This window comes from Artemia sp. Qi Xiang Cuo, chromosome 7 (genome assembly GCF_049724085.1).
Source record: "Artemia sp. Qi Xiang Cuo chromosome 7, ASM4972408v1, whole genome shotgun sequence".
NCBI classification, from domain to species: Eukaryota; Metazoa; Arthropoda; class Branchiopoda; order Anostraca; family Artemiidae; genus Artemia; species Artemia sp. Qi Xiang Cuo.
In genome coordinates, this window is record NC_142800.1 from 18,986,192 (window position 1) to 19,007,782 (window position 21,591).

Below are 21,591 nucleotides of genomic sequence, written 5' to 3' on the forward strand. Positions count from 1 at the left end.
AAGCTTTTGAATCAGACCAATTTAACAACAACTGAAAAAAATTTTTTTTTAACTTTGCAACAAACTCAATTTTTGTAACTTTGTAACAAATTTTGTAACAAACTTAATTATTTTTCCACTTTCTGACTTTGTGAGTGGCGTTATTACTAAAAAAAGGGTCAATTAGCGATCCTATTACTTGGGACTGTTGAGGCTGTTCTATTGGAGGATTAATTGGGGTGGTGCTCAGGGGAGTTGGAGGGTTTGTTGGGACCCAGGTCTTGATCTTTTGAAGGTAATCATAAAGTTCATCTTGATCGAAATTAGGATCATTTGAGTCAAATAAAAGAGGTGGAGATATGCCATCTCCCCTCCACTGTTTTACAAAATCAAAAGCAACCTTTTTGTTATATCCAGTTTCCGCCGGATCGAGAATAGGAATAAAAACTGACATATTGAGATTAAAATTTGAAAAGCAGTTATTCAAAAAATTTAAATATTTGTTTTAAACACAGCTCTTTAATTACGGACGACAGGTTTTGGGCAATAAACTTCACCTTTAACAAGAAGGGTATAATAAAATTTACTGGGTTGTTTAGTCGTGCTAAATCACTTACGAAAGGTCGTCTGTCTTACATCCAATTGCAGTTGGTCTCAATTAAATCACTAGCGTCAAATGGAGTCACAATTGAGAATTAATTTTCGATTATCGAATTCAAAAATGTTAAATTTTGTTTGGAATCTGTCAAATGTAGATCACACGTCGACTGTATAAAATCATGTAAAAAAAAAAACCAAACGTAGAATGGCTAAGTGAAGGTAGAAATCAACCGGAGACTTTCAATTGTAGAAATTTGAATTAGTATGTAGAAGCTATCGCGAGGAAATCCATATTGGGCATTGTGTAACAGCCGATTTCAAAATGTTCATTTAAAAGAAAGTGTTTCTCAAGAAGGCGCTTTGAATAGAAAAAAGTTCAAGATCTCGCAACATTTCGATGTCTTTTTATCAGTCTTTTGTAGTATTTGCGACTCAATAGCACAATCAATTTTGGTAGTGGGCGAAATAGCCCTTCAATATGTTGCCAGTATTTAGCATAAGATGTCGTAAGTACTTATAACGGTCACTCAAATGTCACTTGGTGGTTTTCCCCTAGTGATATATGCTCCACTAGTTTTAACCGCTTGCCACTACTCGGTAAAGTTCTGCTGTCACCACTCTGTAAACCTCTATTTAAGTTCTTTCCTTATACATTTTTATATTGGCAGATGTGATGGTTTACGTAAATTCCAAAGATAGACGATAAACGTTGGTACATGGTCTTTATTAAATAACGTGAGAATACACATAGAGAAAATAAGGTAGCACAAGAACAACTAGCTACGACGGAGGCGAAAGATGGACTGCCTTTTGAACTGAGCCAAGAATGTAACTTTCCTGGAACGGAAGTTCCAGCTATTGGTTGTTCAACCATGCCTGGGAACGGACCCCTTTCCCACGACTAGCTTTAGTCCCAAAAGCCCCCCTGGACTGTTCTCGTTGACATATACATGGCCAAATCTCTAAGAAACGAGACGCCGGAAAAGCCTTCTCGAATTTACGTTCCAAATACTTTACACTATCTTGAAATTTTGATCGGACGATTTTGAGAAAAATGGGGCGTGAGAGGGGGTCTAGTTAACCTCCAGTTTTTGGTCACTTAAAAAGGACATTATAACTTTTAATTTCCGTTTGAATGAGCCCTTTACCGATATTCTAGGACCACTTTCGATACGATCGGTCGATAGGCTACGATAACCCCTAGGGAAAACAAACAAACAAATAAACACGCATCCGTGATCTTTCTTCTGGAAAAAAAAATACAAAATTCCAATAGCAGCTTGAAACCTCTACAGTAGGGTTCTCTGATTCGTCGGATCTGATGTTGTGATTTTCATTAAGATTCAATGACTTTTAGGGGGTGTTTTCACCTTTTTTCGAAAATAAGGTAAATTTTCTCAGGCTTGTAACCTTTAATGTGAAGACTAAACTGAATTAAACTTACATATTTGAAATCAGCATAGAAATACAATTCTTTTGGTGTATCCATTAGTATGGAAATTCCGTTGTTTTTTTTAGAGTTTCGGTTACTATTGAGCCGGGTCGCTCCTTACTTACAGTTCGGTAGCACGAACTATTTGATTCCAAAGCTCTCGGAAACGAGAACAAAATCTTTGACTCATATTTGGTTTTGTTGTGGAAAACAACCGATGAACTACAACCCTTTTTAGGTTACAATTGAACGTGCAGCCTTATGTGAAATGTATAAAATTGACTGTAACTATATTTAAAGCATTTATGCCTGTTTTGAAATAATATTAGTATCATTAATGCACATACGATGGTGACCTTTGTACATAGAATTAATGTCATCTATGATCTTAATAGACTACGCATACGTATTTGAGAAGATATCGGGACAATTTAAAACGCTAGATCTCTCCCTCCCAAGAAACCCGTCTATTTTTTTCTTCTTTCCATCTTTGCTTTGGATTCTATTTGCATAAGTCTAATAATTCTAATAATTTACTTCTAATAAAATTATATGTACCTTAGGTTGTAGCCTTCTGAGATTTTTTCAAAGAATAATGGCCAAGGCTGTATCCAAGGGAGTAGGGTATCAGGTTTGAACCTTCCCGCACAAAAATTTTGTCATACTCGTAAGAATATAACAAAAATATATATAAACAGATTTTTTATGCATTTTTAAAAGTTTTTCTTTTAACCCACCCCGAACAAAAATCCTGCATTCGCCCTGGATCATGCCTTTTCTTGGAAAAAACAAACAATTTTTGAAACAATAGGATCCTTCCCCCTCCCGCCTTTATGAAATCCGCTGACCCCCTAGGTCCCAGGCTTTTCGTATTTGCTTTGCATTCTGTTGGAAATCTACATTTGCTGGATGCGGAATTGCTCAATTTTGCTTTCAAATTACGTAGTCGTCCGTGAATCCATCTGGCTGAATAGATATTTTTCACCCCAGACATCGTCTCCCTTTTCGAGACCCCATTAATTTTTAAAAGGTTCTCCTACCCTTTTCATCTTCCCATCTTTTGCACGAGTTGGCTAATTAGAATCTTGAAAAACCATCTGTTTCGAGTGCTGAGGAAGAAAACACCTGTAAATTCTAAATGTTGTTCTATATTCTGTGCAAATGAGACTTTTAACTACTTTTTTCTGTTCTCTTATTTTTCTCTTATTTTTCTGTTCTCCTTTTCTGTTCTCAATTTCAACTATTAGTTATGTTTGTGTTAAGAAAAGAGTCAAAGTTAGCTTTTGGAATTCAGTTTGGTGTCTATATTGTGAACATAAAAGCAAATATGGGAGCCGGGAAACGTTCTCCGCTCTAAAATAATAAAAGAAAGGCACAGTAAAATGTAAGAAAATCTGGAAGCTGTAGCAAATAGACTGGCCTGGATTCCGCTTCGTGTGGAGGAATGCCTCGGCCAAGAAAACAGTATCATAGTGACCAGTAGATATAAACTTACATACCACTAGTATTACAAACTCACCTGAGCAAGCAGTCTGAGATTAGGAGGGGACTTCTTGCTTTTACACCCTCCCCCAAAATTTTTGGTTTTGAATACCATTACCCCTCTAATTACTTTTAAATTCTATATATTTACCTTTTTGCTGTTTTCAAAGCAGTGCCCTTCTTGAGATGAGTTCCCTTGTCCGTGCAAGACAAATTATAACCTAAATTGCACTTGCAACAATCTCCTCCATCAACCAACAGGAGAATTTTCCTAATTCCTTGAGGAACTTAGAATAATTTCTAGCGTGGATTCTGAACAATACCCACTGAGAATTTAGTAGTTCTTGAAGAAGAAAAGAAGCTACGCCACTATTATTTCATTGAATTAAATTGAAGGCTCAAACAATACAATATGGGAATATAATGCCGCTGCACGAAAGTTTAATTGTGGTTATTTTTATGCTTTAACCACCAAATAGTTATCGTATTTCAAGTCTTATGCTACCATGATAATGCAAATTATTAACAATTAGCTCCATTGCCGAGTGGCTCTTAAATCCTTTTTTCTTCTGTAACACTGCAAGCAATATTCAATTGTTTTGTGACGCAATATCCCAGAGTTTCCTTATTTAAGGCTTAAAACGAACCTAGCGATGTGTGTGCACAGCGACTTAGGTGAACACGGGCGTTTCGAGCTGTTAAGTGATTTTTTTTGGTGGGGGATTTCGAGACCAAAGATGTGTCGTCTTATTACCTGATTTTTCTTGATTTCTTATGTCTGCTTATTTTAAGAGACAGTTCTCTTTCTCTCTGAATTTAAAAGAAAAATAATTCTAGACTCTCAAAAATTTAGTTTTATTCTAGTCGATACAATTCACCCATATTTCCACATTTATATTTATTCATATGTATTTAGTCATATCAGCGAAAGTGACAAAATAAATAGATTAGGAAGTGTAGTTTTGCCCCGTGTTGGGTGTGCTTAGTAAAGAGCAATGTAGCTTCCTTGTATTGGTTATTTTCTCTGACTAGATAGATGGGTAGAAGCTCTTTGTGTGGTAAAATTGACCCCATGAATTACCTGGAACATGTTTTATGAACTCTTTCTTATTTCTTGGGCTAGTTAAAGAAGTGTCATGTGAAAACATACATACGGTCTTTTTTTGGTGTCGTCTGTATCCGCAATAAACAAGAATATGTGATACCCCAAAATTGGTCAAACAAGAAAAAGTCGAGTCTGAAAATATTCGCTTTAGGTTTTTTTCCTCCCTTCTTGGTCGAAATTACGTCATACATTTCTATCCAAGACTTACCTGTTTCCACCTATGGGTATAGTCGATGTTTAAGCCTGAAAGTATTTTTAAAGAGTAAACATTATGGTAACACATATATTTTGTACTGCCAGGACTTAGCCCTGGGTCTTTCTTACGGAAATGACACTTGGTTTTAAGCTACCTGTGGCCGTCAAACTGAGTGTACCTCCGTATCACGAGGGCTGCTTATCCTGCTAACCACTAAATTGTAATCTGCAACCGACTACAGGACATGCTTGTAGAGCGATGTGTCTGCTGAAGCAGTTTAGAGAACCAAGAATATTACCATTATCAAGCGCTTCAACATACACGGCAGCGTAAACCAAAAGCCAGTCAAAACTAGCACATGACATCATTTATTCTCACTTATCTTTCTCTTTGTAGGATAACTGTAACTAAACTGATCCTGTCACTTAATCCGTAGAGCTTCAGGGTAGCAACCCATACAGACTAACTGGCAAATATTCCTCCTCTATCGCGATTCACTTATAGCTTCTGCTTCGGCTATCTCACAAGAAACCCAAATATTTCTTATTTCATGTTTCCCATTATGTTGTCCCAGCCCATAAGACACATTCCAGGGAAATACGCGTTCGCAGCTACTCCTCTAGCGTGTAGCTCCCCAAATATTTTGTTTCCAGAGGCGTCGTTCAAGGGTTGGGCGGTAAAGGGGACTGTTGTTCCCCAATAACTTGGAGAAAAATCATTGCATGGTCCTTGTCCCTTGACTCTCCGGATTTTGAACCCTCTTGCTCCTCCCCCCCCAATAAAAATGCTGGAGCTACGTCCCTGTTTGTCTGGTTTTCCATTATCTTATCCCGATCTAATATTGGACACCCAGCTTTTCCCCTAACTTGTTGTAGACTCAATATAGTAATACTATTCTAGGAAAGGCTTGTATTCAGACTTCAGAGTTACGTTGTTGGAGCATACCGTTGAACAAATTCCCACGTTACATCTGAATTCCAGATGCGAGGCGGAAAGACGCCTAGTCATGCTGCTGCTGAAAGTATGATTGCATGGTGGATTTTGAAAATAATACAAAAAATAATAAATTGTAGAACTGGATGTAAAATATGATAAATTATAAGAATAATCTTACATTCATGACATCCTAGGTCATTACAGGTCTGAAGCTCCTCCTCAAGGGTGTATGCTGACCTATAAACAAGGTTCTTGGCAATCTGGAGGACGTGCTTAGGCCACTTAACCTGCTCGTTCATGATACACATGTAGGTTTTTTTAAGAACCCTGTCAATAACTGTATTTAAAGGGTAGTGTAATACCTTTTCAATTAAATTACTTTGTTATGTAAATAAGTCGTTAGAGAAGCTTTCCGAGTTTTTATTTCTTCGAAGTATGTAATCCTGGCATAGGAAAGCACTTCTACTATCGTTTCCTTTAAATTTGACAGCTGTGAATCATTCTGGAATCTTATTTTCGGCCAATGTTGAAACTGCTTGGCGTTGGTGCATTAACTACTCATGCAATTTTTCTTTAAACGTATCTTTTGTGATACGATCATTTAAGTAGCTACTATCCTACAAAAGGTTCCAACGAAAAGCATTTGGAAAATCCACCCCATTGATGAAAAAAAACGCAAACTCTGACATGATTGTTAGGTTTACATGACTGCTTACAAGGGAAAAAGTAGAAGCTGCTTCGGATGAAAACAGATACATGCCTTTCTGCCCTCCGTCGAAGGCCGTACCCAGAGGGGGGCTAGGGGGGTCTGAACCCAACCCGAAATGTTTTTTTGACTCGTAAAAACGTAACAAAAATGGATATAAACAAATTTTGTATGCGTTTTTTTAGGGTTTTGTTATGTAAACCCCACCCCAAAAAAATCTTTGAGTAAAACCCCCTCCGACATAAATCCTGGGTACGGCCTTGCCTCCACCCTCCTTTTTTCTGAGCCTACGTCCTGATACAGGGGTATTATTCGATTAAAAAATGAAAAAGACCCAGATACGGCATTTAAAAAGTTTAGACGCCAAATTGATTAACTCTGCATTTGTTTTTGTTAACTTTAGTCCCAAAATAGCTTTGTACGGTGACAGACAAAGGATTGTCTACGTCAAAAGTACAAAAATGGTTATTCTGAACCCTTAAAGCCAATTTGGCTAGCTTTATGATAAAATATATATGAAAACACTGTCTATGCTCAGAAACACAAGCAAGTATAAATATAGACTCTGCTATATATCTTTTACTGCAAGACTGATGGATTATACCAAACACCAGCATTGCATCTTCTTGTCTATTCTTACGTGATTATTCTATACAGTTTATCGATTAGGTACAAGCCCACTCGCAATGCGTTCTAGCTAATATCGATATTTGCCTAACCTCGAGATCTTAGCTAATTCGCTCGTTCAGTCTAGTTAGGGCAAAAACCTTCCTGTTCTTCTTGTTTGGAGACGTTAATACATAATCGACATGCAATTCCAGGCCCTGCGTCAGCTGGGATTGAACCATAATTGCCAGGCCGAGATCATCATCAAGGGCAAGGCTCGAACCCAATATCCTGTGACTAAAGGTCTTATCCGATTGAGATTCTTTCTTTTTCTTCTTCTTTGGGTTATTATGTAAATGCATTTGCGAACTCAGGGTCTTGTATTATGGATATAAATCCCATTGCGCCACCACAAGGTAATAACGCTCTCTGGTTGACTGGTCTTACTAAAATTCTACAGAAGCTGAATAAATTGAAGCCTGGTGTTGACTCTAATTAGCTCCAGAATATAACTAAATCTAATGATGAGTGCACTGATATCTAAAATCTTGGAGTTAGATTAGTCACGATGTTGTGACTTTAATGTACGCTAGTGAACTTTAATTTATTGTTATTCGGTAGTTTCATAAAAGTTATGATCTTCCTACAGTTTATACGTTCATAAACATTTAGTTGTATTAGTGTTTGTATTAGTTCTATTGTATTTTCATGGTCTGTTTTTGGATCATGCTTCTCAATGTCATGCTTGGTTTCAGGTTCACGACGTCAAATGATCCCTCCAATTCTGAGATGCGTTCGTTAATCCTCATTTCTCAAGTAATTCGACAAGTCCTGGGGATAAAATATTTTTTGGAACTGAATGAAAATACTATAGTACATATAATATGTACTAGGTAATATATAATATAATACATATAATAATAGTAAATAAAAAAACAAGTTTTTTTAACTGAAAGTAAGGAGCAGCATTAAAACTTAAAACAAACAGAAATTATTCCATATATGAAAGAGGTGGTCCCCTCCTCAACGCCTCGCTCTTTACGCTAAAGTTTGACTCTGTCTCACAACTTTATTTTTTAAAACAATAAAAAACTTTAGCGTAAAGAGCGAGGCGTTAAGGAGGGGACCGCCCCTTTCATATACGGAATAATTTCTATTCGTTTTAATGTCGAAAAACTTGTTTTTTTATTTAATTAAAAAAATGTCCTGGGCACATACGGCGGAGAAAGGTGCAGCCTTCTGGCTTTCAGTTTTTTCTCGGCCACTTGTAATTTTTATCTCTTAGCAGAAGATATTAAGTTAGAGGATTTTGCTTTCTTAGTATGATTTATTGAAACGGTAAAAGAGTGTCGGAAATGTACAAATTTTAACTTCTTCCCACAACCTTAGCCAAGTAAGCCAATGCAAATTAAAGAGGGAAAGGTCAAATGAATATGAGCTCGGCTTTAATAGGTGACAGTTTCTTGTATATATTTAGCATTATCTTCAAGGGTCTCTGACTTCTTCAAGTGGGTGAGAGTAATCAAAACCTTGATTTTAGGCGAAAAGGGAAGAGTTCAAGAGTTGTCGTCAAATCATTAGTAGCATCATTATAGGTAATGAAATACATGGGATCCGAGTTGGAGAAAAAAGCTCGAATTAATTAATTGAGATGATTGAAAGGTTTGCATTTTGGGTACTTGTGTCTTATAGCCACCACACTCAAGTTCTGTCAAGAAGTGAAGTTTGGTTAACGCAAATGAAATAAAACGAAATATGATTCAAATATAATACTTCATCAACAAAATTATAAAAACTACAACAAAGAATTATGGGGGGGGGCGCGCCCAGACCGCATTATGCTAGATACGTAACCTAAGCTAACCAAAATACCAACTAAATATTTAATTAAAATATAGCTACAATGTAGTTTCCCACTGAGCCGAAGCTAATATTGTCTGGTATAAAGACAATGACAACCAGTTATTGTCTCATGTTCGCGATACACGATCTTAAATGTGGTAGCTATAAGACAAAAGTACCATCTGGCACTTACATACCAGTATTGGCGGATCCAGGTGGTGGGGGACCTTGGGCCCTCAAGGGTTTTTTCTGGCACCCTCATTTAGTGTTTTTTTTACTGTTTTTCACTCTCTTTTTTAAATAAACTTGTCAATTTGGTTAATTGTTGGCGCCCTTATTACACCCCCCCCCCCAATATTTGGCTCCAGATCCGCCAGTGCATACGAGGGCTTGACCTATCTTTTTTCGCATTTGGCCTCCTCAGCCATAATCAGTCCACACAAAAATATTTTGTTATGTGCCTTTTCAGAAAATTAGAGGATATTCTAAATTATGAAAATAAAATTTCTGCAACTTGTCCCTGGATGAATTTTTGTTTCTTAGAATTTACTCATTTCAAACACTTCATGGTAAATAATGGCTGAGGGGCGGCCCTCAGCCCTCTATCTGCTACCTGGTATACATGTCGGAGCGCCACTTGTCCTACCATGCATTGCACACTTATCTCCACATTGTGCCTCTTCGTGCCACGCATGTCACATTTCCACCAACGTCACGCGCCTTGAAAGTGGACACCTTCTCGTAAATGATTTATAAATAGCGACCCTCGTCAACGCTAACCGAACTTCTAACATCCCAAATTTTGAAAAAACTATATGATTCTGAGTCAGGTCGAAATACAATTCAACAAAAACTTGTCCCCCCCCCCGAATACATAGGGGTTGGGGACATTCATGCCCCTCCCCATGCGAGTCCCCATTCCTTACGCTAACATGTAACTTTTTCTTTGCTAGAAGTATATTAGAAACATGTTTTGGAAACATTTGAACTGAAAATTTGATTGTGTTAAACGTATACACACAAATGAGCCATTTCATCCAAGTATTGCAATAAAAGTTGAATCTTTGGCGCTGAGGGGGACGATAGCTCCCCTCCTCCTGCTTAGGATACATGTGTTTGTTTCAATGCCGCTCTTTACTTTCATTAAAATAAACGGCTTTCTTAGAATAATTGTAACACTTTCGAAATTTGAACTGAAAAATTAGTTATGTATAACGAATACATGAGCTTGTAAGTGAATAGACGTACGTGAGCCATTTCATAGAATTATTGCGATGGAAGTTGAAAGTTTGGTACTGAGAGGGGGGTGGTGGTAGCCCTTCTGTAACTATTTAGGACACATGTGTATGTTTTAATGCCGTTCTTTACCTTCATTGAAAAAAGTCTTTCTTTTTTATTTAACTTTGATCAATAATCAAGATAAAAACATGTTTATAGATAAAGTTAACATTGGTTATCTTAAAAGACGACTTTCTTCTATGTCCCTGGGAAATGTGTATGACAAATAAAATATCCAGCATAATATTAGGACGTTGAAAAAAAGTTCGGTGACATCCATTGGGTTAACGACATAAATCATTTGCTTTTATTCAAAATGGTACTTTATATTTTACTATTTCAATTGGACGGGTTTTGGCTTCCCGTGTGCATGATCCATAAAAGTAAAAGTTACCTTTTATTTACAGTATAATTCTGATTTTCTCCTTGGCCTCTTTTAATAAATATCTTAACTGCTGTTTTATTATTTATGTATTAAATAGCCTGAAAAAGCTACTAAGATAGTTGGAAAACAGTAGGGCAAATGTTGCCATTAGTAACCAGTCAATGGTCATTACCAAAATGGTACTTGTCGGTTATTGGTAACACATTGGACACGCTTATGTTACATCTCAGAAAACCGGTTGCATAGCTACAAAAACAAGTGATGGTTGATACAATGCATTGTACTTCTATAATTTTGGGCTATATATTTGCACATTAGGGGTGGGGGTTAGGTCACGTTACGTTAGCTTTCCATAATTTTGTTTTAAAATATTATTTTATCATCATGTTTTGTTATTTTTCATTAGGATTAACCTAATTTCACTTTTTGGGTATGTTTTCAATAACCGACAAGTACCAAAATTGGTGAAAGACTTCTTACGGGCACAAACATAGGCGTCTGCCTCAGACGAGAGCAGGGCCGTATCCAGGATTTTGTTTCAGGGGGGGTTTACACAAGGATTTTTTTCGGGGGGGGGGGGCTTACACACGAAAAACCCTTAACAAACGCATGAAAAATTTGTTTATGTCCATTTTGTTATGTTTTTTCGAGTCAGACAAACATTTCGTGGGGAGGGGTCAAAACTTCTAACCCCCCTATATAGAGCGCAATACACGAGTAGGTAATTTGTAAATATGGCGATGGCAATCAACAGCAAAAGAGACGACTTGAACAATTGGTTTTGTCTGCCTCAGACACCATAGGTAACGTTTGCTGGTGGCATGAAAGAAAAGCCCAAGGAGCTCGCCAATCTCGCCAAAAACACATGTTGTCTATCATTACAAATTAATACGTCTTAGTATTGGACTTATTACAGGTTTAAGACGAATGTATTAATCATGGTATTCAAGTCGTTGCCAACGGTAAAAAAAACGCATAGGCCGTAAACTCCTTAAGACTGTTATTTATACACAATAAGTCGACCTTGAACTAAAACAACGAAAAAATAAACAACTCTGACTGTAAAAAGAGGAGTAGAAGACGATGAATTGAAAGCCAAAATAATGCAGAATGAAAAGAAAAAATTAAAGAGAAAACTATAGATGGACAAAAGGTCCTACAAAGGAGAAGATAGAGCAAATATAAAATCTAAACATGCAATTATAGAGTAGTGTGTACGAGATGCAGTGTTTCTGGATTACTTTCTACAATCAACCCCTTATGATATTTTAACAAGTTGGTGGTTTTAAAAAAGAAATATGGCTTATTATAAAATATTTTTTTTAAACAAAAGATAAAACAGTAAAAAACATTAAAGAACAAGACAATTCAAAAGCAAACGATAAAATAATAAAAATGAAGAAAAATTAACTAACAAGGGAAATAAAAACAGAAAACAACAAAATGGACGAAAGTTCAACAAAGGTGAAGAGAAGCCGACTGTAAAATCTAAACAAAACACGAAGTAAAAGAAAATTTTGAGGCGTTTTGATAGTGGTCGGTGGTAAAAAAAAAAAGAACCTATTATACTGTAACTATAGTTCAAAAAGTAACTATAAACCCTATAGTTACTTTTTGAATAAAAGAGAAAACAATTAAAACGAAGACTAATACTGCTACTAACAACTCACTGCAGCATCAAGCCGCCCGATGCCAACACAGCTACGCACGCACCTCTTCCATCCCGTTCTGTTCAGAGCCTCCCTATTTAAGTAAGAAGTTCTCATTTCCATTAAATTTTTTCCTCGCGACATCCCTCCACCCCATTCGGGGGTGACCTTCTTTTTGTTTTGCCCTAGACAGTAGCCCGACAAGGACAATCGTGGGCAATCTGTCATCCTTCATCCTTAGAACGTGTCCTATCCATTTCAACCTTTCTGTCATTATAGCCCAAGAAAGCGGGATTGACCCACATTTATCGTCCAGCTTACTGTTTGAGATATGGCCAGTCAGTGGGGTACCCAAAACAAACTGTAGCCAATATCTTTGGAAAACATCTAACGAATCCTCTGTTTGTCGGAGCGCCCACCCTACGTGACCACTGTCATTACTGTAGCTTCCAGTATTATAATCTTGGTTCGCAGACTTATTTTCTATGCTTCCAAACTTTTTTCAAATGTGAATACACCCTGGACCTTGGCTGTTCTTCTTTTAACATCTTCTCTACCCCACTGTCTTTACTAATAATACTACCTAGGTAAGTGAAGGTGTCCACTTGATTGATTTTCTTGTTACCCAGTATCACCTGTTCACCTTTACTTATTCCTAGTTTTAGCGACTTAGTCTTCTTAACATTGATTTTTAAACCTATTATTGCACACTGAACTCGCAAAACCTCTAAAAATTCGAAGAAAACAAAAATATAAACAGAAAAATCAATATATGGTTGAAAATTCAACGAATGCGAAAAGAAACCAAATATAAAATCTAAACAGACAAAGTAAAAAAAAAATAACGAGTATAAAAGATGTAATATTTTTGCATTATCCCTTTGCAATCATCACTCTTGTCGTTTTAATAATGGAAAAAAGTGGTGTTTTTAAGTGACTGAGAATTCTTTTATTCGTAAGCATGATTGACATTTCAAGTCTTGTGTGAAAGATCACATGCAGTCAAAAAATGATATCAAGGTCCTTGTATTAGCTGTTTCGAAATTCTCTCAATTTTACATTTACTAAAAAGCGGATGCTGAATACGGAAGTAACTTATCGATTGTTAATTCACAAATATTTTTACCAGGATGTTGCCTTTGCAAGCACCGCATAAAAGTTTTGCAACACGATGGATTTGTTTTATTGCAAAATTAACTTTGTAATTAAGAAACTGGAGATAATTACGAAACATCTTTATGGTAGAGTGCACTGACGAAGTTATAGTCGCTTTACTTCAAAATCAGTGGTGGCAATTCAGAAAAATTAGGGGGGGCGGGGTCAGACGTAGTTTTCAAAATCTAGGGGGACAGAGCAGTCCTATTTTCATTGAACATTCCAAAAAAGTAATTTTCATATGAAAATACCCATAAAAGGGTATTTTTTAAAACCTAGGGGGTCCACAAAAACCTAAAGGGACCCCCCCCCCCCCCAACATATTACTGCTAGAACTTAGAAGTTTTTGAAGTTTTGAATGCTGGCAAAAGGGGAGATGAGGGATTTTTTCTAACTGGCAAATTTGTTGTTCTAGTGAATGAAGCTTTCAGGAATATATTATAACCTATTAAAAGGCTGGTGGGGTTCTATCTTTGGAAACAGTTACGCTGTTTGATGTTTTATGCATTTTTAGTAATATTGTTGTTATCTTTTTAGGATGATGCGATCAAACAATTTCTGGTTTAATTATCCGAATAAAATGACTTTAAATTCAACTCTGAGTTTTCTAGTTTTACTGGGTAAGGTTGCCTTTGTCAGTGGCCCTAGAGGTCTTAGGTCTTATTTCCTGTAAAATCCGTATGAAAGCACCAGAAATTCGGTTTTTATCGTTTTCCCATGGCTGTGTATATCTTATACAGTCGTGTTGGTCAATCTATTGGGAATAAAAAGCCGTCAAAAAGTCAACTCTTCCCGATTGACATTCTGTTGGACTGTTACACCTAAAAATTTAGGCTACAGGAGTTAAAGAATTAATTTCATAAAAACAAAACAGATTGCCTAAGATAGTCCTTTTTGGCTAACCGTCTAGGGCTAAACAGAAAGCAGGTCGTCCGCGGTTGGGGTAGGAGGATGTCATAAAGAAAGATTTAAGGGAAATAGGAACTTCCTGAAAGGGTGTAAAGATGGAGGCTTTGAATAGATTGGGATGAAGGAGGAGCGTGCGTAGCTGTGTTGACCTCGGGCGACTTGGTGCTGTGATGAGTTGTTAGTAGTATTCTTATTTTAATGTCTGATGAATAATGAAAGGGATAATAGTGTTCAGAATGTAGCAAATGTTTTGATCTATCCAGAGAACCATCACCCCCTTTTTTCGGGGGGGGGGTATCTTTGAGCTTGGCATCCCCCATAAAATGTTATGAGATTTTACGATTTATCTATTCATTTGCTATATTTTCCATATAATTCTCCTTTTCTTGCATTCTAAGAATTCACCTTCCAACCCCCGAAACAAACCGCTTGCTAGGTACCTTCTTTGAATTCTCACCCCTTAACCTGGTAAAACCCGGATACGCCAATTTGAATATTAAGACACCATAAGGTTAATAAGGTTGAATATAAGACACACATCGCTTTATTCTATATTAAAAAAGTAATTGCTTTATGTTTTATGTTGTTCATTTTATGAAAAGTTGTAAAACAGCCTTTTTAAATATTGAGCCAAAGATCAGTCACCTTTGTGTTCTTGTGTTACTGCCAATTCTTTGCAAAAGAACCAAGTAAAAAGCAGAGCGGATGCGTGAATTAATTGCAACCTTGTACGGCGTTTTTTCTATTATGGAATGCTTGTTCTTTTGTTGAATTTGCCAAAAACTGTTTTATATTAAGAAAGAATATTTTTGTGCTAACTTTGATAGCTTCAACGTCGTTTGATATTAGTGGACGTGTCTTGGGGAATATTAGGCTCTTAATATTAAAAAAGAATGTATTACTGTTATTTACAATCGATTGAGGAATTTAGCCTAACTGATTTTTTTCAAACTGTTGGTGGTAACGAAATGTAAGTAAAAAGCGACTCGGCTCAATACTAACCGAAATTCTAAAAAACGGAATTTTGATGTCAATAGGTACATCAAAAGAACCAGCTTATTAGACTGATTCCAAATATATAATCAAAAGTTACGAGCCTGAGAAAATTTGCCGGATTTTTGAAAAAAGGGGAGCCCCCCCCCAAAAAAAAAAAAAAATTCAAGGAATCTTGATCAAAATCACACCATCGGATTCAGCATACCTGAGAACCCTACTGTAGAAGTTTCAAGCTCCTATATACAAAAATTTGGAATTTCGCTATTTTGCCTGACGACAGATCACGGATGCGAGTTTATTTGTTTGTATTTTGTTTTGTTTTTCTGTTCAGGGGTGATCGTGTTGAAATAATGGTCCTAGAAGGTCGTGAAAGGGCACATTCGAGCGCAAAATAAAAGCTCTAGGGCCCATTTTAGGTGACCAAAAATACTGGATAACAACTGGCCCCCCTCCCACGCCCATTTATTTCCTAAACATATCAGATCAACATTTTGAGATAGCCATTTTGTTCAGTACAATTGGAAGATCAAATAACTATGTCCTTAGGGGTAAACTGGCCACCCACACTCCGTGTGGAGAGGCTTGTAAGTTATGAAATTTGTCCGTGGTTTACGTATAGTAATTGTTATTGGGAAGTATAAAGATATTTTTCAGAGGGGGACTATGTGCTTGGGCGTATTTCCATTGGGAGAACCTTCCTTGGGGAGGGAAATTTCCGGGGGGATAGGAAATTACAGGGAAAATTTTACGCTGGGGGATTTGATAGAATACCTATACGAAATTCTTGTTAATTGTCTTACATTATCTTTGTCAACTCAATTTTGCATGTTGAGATGTTCCGGTGAATTATCCGGGGGCTATTTTCCGCGTGTTTTGGATTTTCGGAAACAATTTCTGTGGAAGAAGGAATTTCCGGAGTGATCGCGAAACCGATTAGAGATTAAAGTCTTTTTCAAATGAAAGTGTTCTAAGGATAATTTTTCAGGCTGAATCGTCCACAAGAAATTTTACGGGGAGGGGGATTTTCTGCGAGGGAACTGTCTGGAGAAAACTCGACGGGGAATGTACTTTACGTTAGATAAAATTTTCAGGAACAGGTACCCTGGCGGGGGGGGGGCGTGTATTTCACGGAGGCTGAGCTAGATTTGCCTGCATAATTTGAAATATGAACAGAAATTAAGCCTGAATAAAAAAAACAAGTTTGTTTTAACTGACAGTAATGAGCAACATTAAAACTCAAAACGAACAGAAATTATTCCGTATATGAAGGGTTGCCCCCTCCTCAATACCTTGCTCTTTACGCTAAAGTTTGACTGTTTGTCCAATTTTTTAAGAACAGCTACTGAAACACATGGGCAGTTTAATTTGAATAGGAAGTCTTTTTTTTAAAGTTCTAACAGCTTTAGCGTAAAGAGTAAGGCATTGAGGAGGGGCAACCCTTCATACACGGAATAATTCCTGTTCGTTTTGATTTTTAATGTTACTCCTTACTTTCAGTTAAAAAAAACTTGTTTTTTTTTTAATTGCTTACGAAGCTTAACTGAAGACCAATGCTCAAACAACTCACAAAAAATGTATTCACTCTCTTTTTTATCTCTGTTTCTTTCCCTCTTTCCTTGGTCTCTCTTTCTTTTCCTCTCAATCTACCCTTTATTTGGCATCTCTGCCTCCCCTTTTCGGTTAGCCTCAATAATTTTTGGAGATACTCCGCTTAGATAGTCATATCTCTTTAGGTACCGTTTTCTGATAAAAAAAAATCATAGATATTTTTTTCATCTCTGTCTTGTTTTCGGTCATAACATCAATGTTTGATTGTCCTTAATAGTAAGCTGATTGTCTTAAATGCTGTTATTAGATGTCGGCGTGTTAAATAAAATTCAGATGTTTTGTTACTGGAACTATTTTGGGATACGGTTCATCAAAATAAAAGCAAAAATAGCTGGATTATGGAAAAATTTTGGTGATCCTCATCTGGAGTCTTTCACCTCCCTTATACTTGTGTTTTTCATTATGTCCATTTTAAGCTTACTTTGCATACCCATATTGCCGAAATATTTTAGAAAATGAGAAACCAGGAAATATGAAATTGAAAGAAAGGCTGCCAAGTAGGTCCATCTATTTTATTTGTTCGATATATCCAATATTTTTCTTATCGGTATGGAGATACGGAGACTTCTTCCAAAACCCGTAATTTTTCTATTCTTAATTGCAGAAACAAATGCAAAATTTTCAGAATTTTGATGAAACTTGGCCTGGAACCCTTCCCATCGTCCATTCTTGCCGTTTTCGATATGTCAGTTTTTGACTATCATTTTATATCCGCCGTTGTTTCGCAAGATATTTTGAAAGAAGAAATAAAACTGAAAGAAAGGCTAAGGATTGCATTTGGTATCTATTAAGGGTTTTTCGTGCCCTCTGGAACCGAATCAAATAGTATGGGAAGGTGATAAAAGAGGACATAGAAGTTCTTCCTTGAGAAAATAAAATACAACCACTCCCATTAAGTTTTATCCAGGAAAATTATAAAGTTTACCATAACAACTTAAACAAAAATAGCATTTTTGTTTTTGTTTCACATCTGGTCGATAATAAAGGACATGTTTTGCCAAAAGGATACATTAGGCTTGTTTGTGGACATTTTTGAAAACTAACTTAAATTCCTTATACTATCTAATCCCGACTATTTTAGATTCAGTAATATAAAGTTGAAGTTAGAAGCAAAAGAATTTGGCCTGTTTTCAAAAAAAATTTTCAGTTGAATCCAAATGAACATAGAAGTAGAATTTAAGTCTAAATTTTAATAAATCACAATTAATTTTGTGTTGAGCATTTATAATATGCACTTGGGCATTAGTTTGAAACTTAGTAAGGAGGCTTAAACTCCTAAATGATGGGATTAGTTAAATTGGGCGAGTAAATCCCGGTGGAATATCAATGATGAATGATTTTATTCAGTGATTAAACCCGTACAGAGTATTTCACTATTTAATCTACAAAATATAGCATAAAATATCAAAAACAATCTCAATGATAACTAAGTAAAATACAATTGGTTCACAAACTTTCTTAGCACGAGAGCCTAGAATCAATCCCAATAGAACCGTCAATCATTATTTGAGGTAAAGTGTCTAACGGGAGAGTTACAACCTGCCCGATATGTTATTAATTTAACTTTGTGTTCGGGATTTAATTAATTTAACTTTGTGTTTTGTATCTAGTTCGGCCTTGGGTCGATGTACTGTGAATGGCGTTAATAGCTTTTAATTCCTATGAAACACATATTGAAATACCAAAGTTTCCTTTTTTATCAGTTTCTTATACTCTTTGACTAAAAGTTTAAACTTTCCTATTTCCACCAGGGAAAACTCTGCTATCAAGTTCTTCAAAATAAAAGGCCTTTGAGAGCGATGATTTTCCAAACTTTCCTGAATGAATAGACTTGAGGGCGCTCATATGCGAGGGCAAGGTGACAGTTGTCGCCTTCTGCCGTCTGGAATAACTGATAATGCATAAGTAAAACAAAATTATTAATGATTTTGATAATTTCCTGAGAAAATGGCATTATTAACCATTGCTGCCTAGGCATGCAGGGTGGAATCCAATTGAAGAGGGGGAGAAGAGTTAAATCAACGAAAAAAGACTAGTTTTATGAAGAAGTAGAAACTTATTCAGGAAGCCGTAAACTTGTTTATATTTAGTGCGGGGGGGGGGTTGAAGACCCTCAGTTCTTACACGCCTGGTGGTCCTTTAGACTTGCTTTGTTAATGATATATAAGTAGATCAATACCGTTAGGAATTCAATTCAAACCCCTTTTGTTCAATCCCATTAATGGGAGTCAAAGCGGAGACAAGGGAGCCTTCATTCATCCCAGGTGTAGACGCCTCGTGGCCCTACCTCTGAACACATTTTACGCATTTCTAGATCCGTGACGCATAAGACCTTCACCATTCTACAAAGAGTGTATGTTGAACTGTCCATCTCTGTATCGTGTTCCTGAACAAGAGCCCCACCCAGTCTGGCACTTTTTTCTGTTAATTGATTTCTTATGTAAAAACGCTATCGTACATATTCATCTAATTTAAAAATACTAAAATTAAGGATAATACCTAATACCTAAAAAACTAATACGAAAATACCTAAAAACAGAACGGCAGGGTCGTGACTTGGAAAAAAAGGGGCTGTTCAAAGGCATCTCCAAAAAATGGTCGTCTACGACGCTTTTAAATACGAGTGGTCGAATTTTGGTGACATGGAAGCATGAGTTTTCTTTTAGTTACTGATTTATGTACGAGTTTTTTTTCTGGCTTTAAGATTCTAATGATATATATATTTTTTTTAATCATGCCGCTATGTTAAGCCGAATTTTATTAATTGGAGTGAAGTGTATTTGTCAGTACGTGCCCTATCTATTGCATGAATTCTTTTCTGTTCGAGGTGTGGGGCTTTACTCGAAACATAATAAGGGTAATTGGTATCAGGCTTATTGGGAAATATGGAGGAATCACGGGAGTTGTGGGGTGGGCCAAATGGCTCCCTCATGTTCAAATACATGGGCTTTGGAACATCGAGAGATTTCTTGAGAACAGAGGAGGAACTAAGACAGCCGGAATCCGGTTTAAGACGGACTGAAAATAAAGATCACGGCCTGTTTCTACGTCTTCTATTAAACTTCATAATAACTTTATAAAACGGGATTTATAAAGGTTTGTAGAGATTTTAGCGCAAAAAAATACTAAGAGAAGCTTTTTATATTCCTTAGGGGTTAACTAAGTCGTTCTGATTCCACGGATGACTCCAAGTTGTTCAAACAAACGTAGTCCACGGACCCTCCTTATGCGGCCTTCTTCTGTCTGTCTGAACCTGCCTAGGAACGCAGCTGAATTTATAATATACGCATATATTTCCTAAATAAAGCTTGTAATATTTTTTCGTCAAAGTAAGGTTCCAATATATAGCCTAGCTCAAGCGATGTATCCATTTTGGGACATTCCTACGGTTCTAATTTCATAGTTCAAGATCGTTTCTTAAGTAACGTCTCAAGGAGTGCAGTAAGCCGCAAGCACATGTGCAAGAATTTATTCCGGTTGTCCAAATTTGGCAAAAAACAAAACTTGAAGACAAGGGTGGAAGCACCTTCTTGAGAGGGGGATCGAAATCCCTTATCAAGTTCCCTTTTATTCCCTGTATACGTAAAAGCGAAAGCAGCATTAAAGTTACAATTGTATCTACATTTAATTTTATTTATTGTTCGTAAACATATATAATTTTAGATAGTCTTGAGTTTCCACGGAGACTTAATTAAAATCAAGACTTAATTAGTCCTTAACTAATCAAGACTTAATCCGATTAAAATCAAGACTTAATTAGTCCACGGCAGGGATGTACGCGGGGGGAGGGCTCTGGGCCCACTTGTTATTCAGATTATCAAATGAAACTGTTTAATTACCCCCCCCCCCTGGAAAAAAATCTTAGAAAAGGATCTTTGAGGGCGATGATTTCCAAAACTTGGGTACGTGCCTGGCTCTGAGTGATGGTTTAAAATTCTGGTTCAGAAATAGCCGAAATTTTCTACAATCATACTAGGACTTATAATGGCCCCTACTCTAACATTTTGTCTGTATATTTTAGACAAAATAATTTGTGTAAAGAAAATATTGGCATCAAGATTCTATCTTCTTATCTAGAAGATTAATTATACCTTCTTATCAGATCTATTGATCTATACGATTTTCGTCCACATTTCCCGTTTGCAACATAAAATACTAGCAAAGGATTTATTTTCTTAGGGAACGATTTATTCCAATATATCCTGTTAGTGTCATATAATACGTTCTTACTGTTCTGATGAACATAGCCCCCTCCTCCCAACCAGGAAGGTACACAGGATTTTTCCTTAGAGAAAGGGAACTTCGTAAAAAATAGCAAATTTTATGGTAAGATTAGAAATCATATGACAAACAATACAAATTTTGAGGTTTTGTGGGGAGCGTGACGTGGCAGAACCATCCTCCTGCTCAGTGGCGGATCCTGAGGGGGGGGGGGCGATGGGGACGCCCCCACCCCCTAGCGTAATCTAAAGTAGTGTCATTTACTTAATTAACTCAATTTTGCGTTAATTAAACTTGCTCCTAACGCAAGTTTATCGGATCAACCTATTTTGCGCCCCCCTAATTTTTTTCGAATCAACCTTTTTGGAACCCCCCTCCCCCCTAAAAAAATCCTGGATCTGCCCCTGCTCCTGCTGCGTCCCTGCCTGCTTTCTTCCCATTTTATAATCACTTAGTCCATATGCCTGATCAAAGAACGTAAATGGGGAGTTTTAAGGTCCTTCACC

At 36.7% G+C, this 21,591-nt stretch overlaps 1 protein-coding gene across 3 annotated transcripts in view; it reads left to right on the forward strand.

The window, feature by feature from the left end:
• The window catches only part of LOC148950029 (uncharacterized), an 82,046-nt gene that overhangs the window by 49,315 nt on the left and 11,140 nt on the right, over window positions 1-21,591 (forward strand). The window contains exon 1 of one of the 3 annotated variants that reach the window (XM_089092080.1): window positions 7,810-7,935. The exons of the other annotated variants lie outside the window; for them this stretch is intronic. The gene's annotated coding sequence lies outside the window, so the exon portion shown is untranslated. Of the gene's footprint in view, window positions 1-7,809; window positions 7,936-21,591 lie in introns of those variants that run through there. 3 annotated transcript variants of the gene reach the window in all.